The following is an 8,524-nucleotide window of genomic DNA, read 5'->3' as shown; positions in this document are numbered from 1 at the left end:
GCTCTGTTTCACTCATGACCTCTTTTTCCTGGCTGGTGCTCTCTTAGAAGAACTGTTTGACCTGGAATTCAGGCAGGACTGCAAGGGGAGCCACAGTAGCAACATGCAACGAGTGTGTGTAACATTCATCTAGTTCTCACAACACCACTGAGCTGGGGCTCACTATTCCCATTTAACAGACGGGAAAACTGAGACACAGAGAGGTTAAGCAACCAGGTAGGATCACGAAGCTAGAAAGCTGTTGAGATGCAATCAACCCCAGGCAATCACACTCCGAAGACTGTGCACTTAATCACTATGCTACCATCTCCTACCAGGTTAGGTGTTCCCAGAGTTTGGCTAAGCCTTTCAAATGAGGTAGACTGATTGGCTTACACTGCATTTGGGCACAGTAAGAAAATGATCGAATCCCAAACCTGTCCCCAGACTTCCACATCTTAGTAAGTGGCCCATTCACTCAAGCAATCACGTCAGAATCATCATCAACTGCCTTTTCCTTCCTTCCTTCCTTCCTTCCTTCCTTCCTTCCTTCCTTCCTTCCTTCCTTCTTTTCCTTCTTTCTTTCTGTTTTTTTTTTTTTTTTTGAGACAGGGTCTCACTCTGTCACCCAGGCTGGAGTCCAGTGACATGAACATGGCTCACTGCAGCCTCAACCTCCTCGTCTCAAGTAATCCTCCTGTCTCAGCCCTGCGAGTAACTGAGACTGCAGGCATGCATCACCATGCCCAGCTAATTTTTGTATATTTCTGGGGAGATGAGGTTTCGCCATGTTGCCCAGGCTGCTTTCGAACTCCTGAGCTCAGGCAGTGCACCTGTCTTGACCTCCGAAAGTGCTGGGTTCTGCTGCCTTCTTTTACTACCGTAAAAGTAGCTTATCCATCCATGTGATCCCACCCACTTCCCTTCATCTGCAGTGACTGTCACCCACCATTTCTCAGCTGCAGTCTCCTAACTGGTCTTTTTGTTGCCACTTTGTACCTCCCTCCCCTCCCCCACCCCATTCCCCTCCATATTCCATACAGCCACCGAGGCCACCTTTTAAAAAGCTAGCCCTAAGCACTTATAATCTTTTTAAATACAGTAATGCAGGGGTCCCCAGCTTCCCAGTTGTTGACCAGTATGGGTAGGTGTCCTGTTAGCAACCTGGCAGCACAGCAGTAAGTGAGCCGCAGGTGAGCAAGCATTACCACCTGAGCTCTGCCTGAGTATTAGATTCTCATAGGAGCCTGAACCCTATTGTAAACTGGGCATACAAGGGATCTAGGTTGCCAGCTCCTTATGAGAATTGATGATCTGGCATTAGATCTATGCCATGGAATGGTTTCTTCCCATTTCTTATTTCCCAGTTTCATACCATTTCCCTCCTGAGCCCCCCACCACACCCCTTATCCCCCAAATCTTCCCACCCCCAAGCTTTTATCTTCCAGTAAACTGGTCCCTGGTGCCAAAACGTTTGGGGACTGCTGCTATAATGGCATCTTCATTGCTTTTAGAATAAAATCTAGTCTGCCTACCATGCCATCAACACCTTGAAAGGTTCTGGCCTCACACATCTCCTTGTCTCCTTCTCTCCCTCACATTCTAGGCTCCAGCCACACTTCCTGTATACTCTATGAACAAGCCAAATTCACTGTCTCCTCATGTTGCCTCTGCTTAAAAGCACTCCCTTCAGAATACACTCCCCCAGATCCTCACACAGCTGTGTCCTTTTCATGGTTTAGATCTCAGCTCACCTGTCACTAACTCCAGAAGGCGTTTCTGGAGACCAATATCTGAAAGATCTTACTATTTTGTTGTGCAATGATGTTTTGCCTGATTCTCCAACTAATATGTGAGCCCCATGAAAGTAGATACATCTGTTTTCTTTCTTGCTATATTCCCTTTGCCTATAACTCTACTTTACACATAGTAGATGCTCAATAAATGCTCATGGATCAATGAAAAATTCCATATTAGGTGAGAGATACATAATTTCATAGTCGTCCCAAAAGGCAGAGGTGCTGACAGTGTTGCCTCCAGATCCAAATTGGAATCCGTATTAGTTCCCTATGGTTGCTCTGACAAATTAACACTTAGGGGCTTAAAACAACACGAACTTACTCTCTGAGAGTTCTGGAGGCTAGACGTTAGAAATCATTTCCGCTAGACTAAATTCAAGATGTCATCAGGGTTAATCCCTTTCGGATGAATTCCCCGTTTTGCCTTTTGCCTTTTCTAACTTCTGGGAGGCCCTGCACTCCTTGGTTCATGGTTCTGTTCTAGAATCACTCCGACTTTTTGTTTCACCCTCACACGTACTTCCTCTGACTCCTCCTGCACCACTGTGATCGCATCTAGCCTGCTCAGACAACCTCTCCAGCTCAAGGTCCGTTTTCACACTTGCATAGTCCCTTTTGCCATATAAGGCAACACTCACAGGTTTGGGGATTCACATGTAGATGTATTTGGGGGTCATTATTCAGCCTAACACAGATTTACCTCACTGATTTATGTCATTCATTTCAGCCAGGACTTCTCTTGAGAAAAGAAGGACAGTATTCTTTTAGAAATTTAGGTCTCTAGAAACCACCTGGGTCTCCCTACTCCTCACCCGTCACATAAAGCAAAGGCTGTTTATGTTTTTTTTTTTTTTTTGAGACGGAGTTTCACTCTTGTTACCCAGGCTGGAGTGCAATGGTACGATCTCGGCTCACCGCAACCTCTACCTCCTGGGTTCAAGCAATTGTCCTGCCTCAGCCTCCTGAGTAGCTCAAATTGCAGGCACGCGCCACCATGCCTAGTTAATTTTTTGTATTTTTAGTAGAGACGGGGTTTCACCATGCTGACCAGGATGGTCTCGATCTCTTGACCTCGTGATCCACCCGCCTCGGCCTCCCAAAGTGCTGGGATTACAGGCTTGAGCCACCGCGCCCGGCCTGTTTATGGTTTTTAAGACCTCCAGAACCAGCTCCCATACCCCTCACCCTGAACCTGGCCTGTCCACAACCGGAGGACGCAGGGAACAGCCTGCGGCTCTGAAACTCACCTGAGCCGCATTCCCCGACAGGGGCAGGTGTTAGTATTCAGGACACGGCATGAGGCTCACCTGCCTCAGCCTTGAGGCCATGTGGCTGCCAGTTGAAGGAGAGTTATCTGGGGCTGCCTAGACCAGATCATGTGGCATAGAGCCCCTGACCAGCCACGAGCAAGAGAATGAGTGTGCCACCTGCAGGTTCCCCGGGCGTAACTGGAGCCTCAGGAGGTGTGTGCTCAGAGAGGTAGGTGGGACAGGTGATACCCCTCTGTTGGGGGTTCTGCTCTCTTGGCTCATTTTTGCCCCTTTCTGACACACACTAACCTCTCATTCTAATTCTTTGTGTTTTGTTTGATCGTTTTTTCAAAACTTTCCACCCCTTAGTTTCACTCTTTCCAAAACTACCTAAAACCACTTATCCCTCCTGTCATGGCTGAGCATGGAATGTTCTTTAACCCAAGGAATGCAGGAAAATCAGAGTGAGATTTGGGGTTTAGTGTGGATTTAGCACTAGCTAGCTGTGCAATCTTGGAGGAGTTACTCCACCTCTCTGAACTTGTCTTCTTCCCTGTGATGTGGGTTGCTGTGTTTCACTCTTTGAGACAATGGAGACAAAGGCACTGAGCAGTGTCTGACACAAGAGAAGTGCTCAGAAGGTGATTGTTCTCAGCATTATTAAGATCAAGTCTGCTACCCATGTTTGAAAGTTAAGAGAGAAGAATTTCAGGCTAAGTGTGGTGACTCATGCCTGTAACCCCAGCATTTTGGGAGGCTGAGGTGGGTAGATCACTTGAGGTCTGGAGTTCAAGACGAGCTGGCCAATGTGGTGAAACTCAGTCTCTACTAAAAATATAGAAATTAGCTGGGTGTGGTGGTGTGTGCCTGTAATCCCAGCTTCTCAGGAGGCTAAGGCAGGAGAATCACTTGAACTCGAGAGGTGGAGCTTGCAGTGAGCCAAGATTGAGCCACTGGACTCCAGCCTGGGAGACAGAGCAAGACTCTGCCAAAAAGGAAGGAGGGAAGGAAAGAAAGAAAGAAAGAAAGAGAAAGAAAGGGAGGGAGAGAGAGAGAGAAAGAAAAGAAAGAGAGAAAGAGAAAGAAGAAAAGAAGGAAGGAAAGGAGGGAGGGAGGGAAGGAAGAGAGGGAAAGAAAGGAAGGAAGGAAAAAGGAAAAGTGTTTCAAGTAGGACATAAGTACTGAGAGATTAAGTTTCATTCAAAAACAAATATTTATTGTGCACTGTCCTAGAGGTAAGATAAAGAGAAATTTGGTTGAATGTGGTACGTGGATATCTTTGGTGATCTTGATGAGCAACAGGGCAGGAAACTATGACCATTGACAACTTGTCACAGATCCCAAGAGAAGGGGACACACCACGCTGGTGGAGGGGCTGAAGGGAGAGGAAGAGCCTCCAGGAAGTACCAGGGTCGGTCAGGAGGTAAAGAGAACAGGGAAAAGGCAGGAAAGAGTATTTATTGTAGTTTCTGCAGGAAGGAATGGGAGAGGCAGGGTAAGCAGATTTAGGATTGCTTAGTTTGAATAATTTCAGAGACCTTTGGGCCATAGGAGTTGTCTCTAGTTGTCTGGTACCTGGTCCCATGGGGTGATTTAAAGCAGTGAGTAGTGACCCTCAGTGTGAAAGCCCCACAAAGGAGGGCAAGGTTTGGGGGTATGTGTTCTGGATTGGTTGATTTGCAGTCAGAAAGACACATTCACAAATAAGTCATTTTTGATCTCTAGTAATTATTGAGCCCTGAGAGGGGCAGTCCCTCCATGATCAGTAAGGCCCCAAGATGTAAAACACCAAATACGGAAACTAGAAAGCACGGTGATTACACTTATGAATAAATTCCAACCCAAACTCCTTGTTTTCCTGCCCAAGACTTTGTCAAGACAACTCCAGAAGCTACCGGGGGTCACCATCTCTAATCCTTTGAAGATACCCATACTAGGGTTTAGATAAGGTCTCATGAAAAAGGCATAGGATAAAAACGACTAGTTCAGGCTGGGCGCGGTGGCTCACACCTGTAATCCCAGCACTTTGGGAGGCCGAGGCAGGTGGATCACAAGGTCAACAGATTGAGACCATCCTGGTCAACATGGTGAAACCCCGTCTCTACTAAAAATACAAAAACTTAGCTGGGCATGGTGGCGCGTGCCTGTAATCCCAGCTACTCGGGAGGCTGAGGCAGGAGAATTGCCTGATCCCAGGAGGCGGGGGTTGCGGTGAGCCGAGATCGCGCCATTGCACTCCAGCCTGGGTAACAAGAGCGAAACTCCGTCTGAAAAAACAAACAAACAAACAAACAAACAAAAAAAACCACCTAGTTCGGAAAAAAAAAAAAGAACAGCAAATAAATGAAGAGATGATAACTTCCCTTTTCATCAAACAATTGCAAAAGTGAACAACATTGAGATATTTTTGACTTATCCTTTTGGCAAAGATGAAAGCAAGTTGCCAATGCTCAGAACTGGTGAGTGCTGTTGGTGGGATTGTAAACCAATTTTTAATCATCTCTCTGGGGTGCTTTTTGGGAAGAGGTGTCAATAATCCTACAGTGGTGCTACCTCTTTGGCCCAGAAATTCCACTCCTCGGACATAATTGTGAGGAGATAATTGCACCAGTGTCAGTGGTTACCCTACCACTGAGTGGAACAGAATGAGGAAATGTCCTGAAAAGATCAACGCAGTGATCATGGTGATATTGCCTGCTCAGCCCAAGTTCCCACGTATTTTATTTTTCTCAATATGATGACAGTACTCGTACACTGATTTTCAAAATGCTATGTATGTAGAACTGGGTCTGAAGACATGGTTTTCACTCAGGCTCTGTCATTCTACACCTCAGTGATTGCACAACAGCAAAGCAGAATTTGCAGAGTTTCCATGAATATACTCATTACTACATGCCTTTACTTGCATCATCTCCTTCGGCTACTATTACTGCTGTGGGGATGGGTATTCTCATTTTGTAGAGAACGAAATTGACCTCTGGACCTCAGGAAGGTTAAGAAATGAGCCCACTGGCATGCAATAAACTGATATGGGAGTCGGACTGACGCCAAGGTCAGTCTATTTTATTGCAAAGTTGTTTCGCCTGCAAAGGGACCTCCCGGTCATCAGGCCTACGATTCTTTGTTTCACAGAGGGGGCCATGTCCAGCGATGCTGAGCTGTCTTCTAATTCTGACTCTCAGCCATTCTTGGCTCCTCTTTTGCTTGGGTCTGGATTCTAAGGCTGATCTCATGAGAATGGGTATTTCAGAAGGGTGCCCTCTCCAAGACAGGTGCACCTCCCAGCAGGAGCAGTGAACATCCCTTTGGTCCTTATGCAGCCTGGCTTCAGACACTGGCTTCTGCCTGGATGCTTGGGCCCACCCTGCCCTTGTCAGTGACCAAGAAGAAGCCCAGCACCTTGGCACTGCTTTCCCAGTTAATTTCTAACTAAGGAATCTCTTGCTGTGAGAAGGTGAGAAACAGTGACCTTGTATTTCCCTGCCCATGTGTGACCCCTCGTGTCAATCATTTGGGGTCTCTAGCTATTAGGAGAAAGAACAACAACAACCTCACAGCTTGGAAAAGGCAAACATTGTGCCAGAAGGTAAAAATATTCCACCCCCTAGAAAACAATATCAAAAAACAGAACTAGAGAATAATTGGAGGAGAGACTGCCAGCCTGGGACAAATGTGTATATATATATAAGTATGAGGCTCACTTTTGTGACCAGACTAACTCTACCTTTCTGGCTTCAGGTAAGGCTATCTGTAGATGTCTTCTCCTAGCCCAGCTTCTCTCCATGCTATTTGAAGGAGGTGAGAGAAAATTAAGACCTCGAACCTGGGGTCAGACCTGGATTTGAGTCATTATTCTGCTGATTATTGTCTTCATGATCTTGGGCAATTCAGTTTTCCTCACTTTGATCCTCTCCATCCTAGTAACAACGACTACTATTTTTTGACTTATTCCATGAATACTAGTTATGCACCTATTACATGCCAGGTGCCAGGAATACAACAATGAACAAGAACATTTGCTATGTGCTGGGCCTTACTTGACATCTGTCATCTACCTAATCCCAGGACAATATGCAGCGTTGTATGTCGCAACTCATTAGTGGCTCATAAAATTGTTCCATTTGTGGGTTATATCCTGAGACTTCTTTTAATTAAGTGTAATAGCATGTGTCAGTAAGCAATGCACATTTGAGGGAAGTCGTTTGCCTTTTTGTCTGTTTTCTCACCTGCAAACTAGGATAATAGTACTTATCTCGTAGGGCTGTGGTAAGAATTAAATGATTTAATACAGTAAGAATATGAATTGTCTTACAAAACTTTTATGTGTGGTGTGTGTGTGTGTGCATGCAAAGTAACTGCACTAGATCAAGATATAAGACGTCTCTTTCTTTCTTTCTTTCTTTCTTCTTTCTTTCTTTCTCCCTCCTTCCTTCCTTCCTTCCTTCCTTCCTTCCTTCCTTCCTTCCTTCCTTCCTTCCTTCCTTCCTTCTTTTTCTTTTTGTTGAGACCGAGTTTCACTTTTGTTGCCCAGGTTGGAGTGCAATGGTGTGATCTCGGCTCACTGCCTCCTGGGTTCAAGTGATTCTCTTGCTTCAGCCTCCTGAGTAGCTGGGATTGCAGGCATGTGCCACCATGCCCAGCTAATTTTGTATTTTTAGTAGAGATGGGGTTTCTCCATGTTGGTCAGGCTGGTCTCAAACTCCCGACCTCAGGTGATCCACTCACCTCAGCCTCCAAAAGTGCTCAGATTATACAGCATGAGTCACCGCATCCAGCAACATAAAATATTTTTCTTATAGTACATCAATGTCACAAAGATCTGGAAAATATTGCTCTAGGACTCAGGGTCTTTGAGCACATGGATGTCTTTGAACTGAGCCTAGCCCATCATAGATACTCACTTTGTGAAAGCAACAATCTCCATTTCACAGGCAAAAACAGAGACTTGGGGAACTGAAATATCTTGCCCAACATCACAGTGTTATTGATCAGTACAATGGGATTTGAATCCCAGTTGCAGGCTGTAGCTTCTACATACTTAGCCAACATGCCACTTATTTTGCTGCTGTAAAAACTGGGGTAATGCTGGCATCCACCTTGGACTATTTTGCCAATTGAAAGAAATAATAAGCGATTCCACCAGAAACATTAAAATACGTTGTGAAGATGAATTACGTCTCGAGTTGCTTGTCTCCAGTCACTTCTTTACAATATGTGAGCTGCAAGACTTCGTTGTGTTCATTGTTCTCCATGGTGGCTGGCTCCCTGTTTGGCACAAACTCATTAGATGTTTGTTGAATGAATAAGTGGATGTGGGCAAATTGAAAGTTTATCCAGGCAGAGGATCAGTTAAAATCTAAAGCTATCTTCAATAAAGTGGTGAGTCCAGAACACTATTCCATCTTGCGATTTCCTGCTCCAAATGACTCAGTTCTTCGAAATGTGCACTGTGCTGAGACTTGGGGAGCCAAGACTGGGATGTTGGTGAAGTAGGGA

Source organism: Callithrix jacchus, chromosome 12, assembly GCF_049354715.1.
Source record: "Callithrix jacchus isolate 240 chromosome 12, calJac240_pri, whole genome shotgun sequence".
NCBI lineage: Eukaryota > Metazoa > Chordata > Mammalia > Primates > Cebidae > Callithrix > Callithrix jacchus.
The sequence above is the reverse complement of the archived record's forward strand: the minus strand, read 5'-3'. Positions refer to the sequence as shown.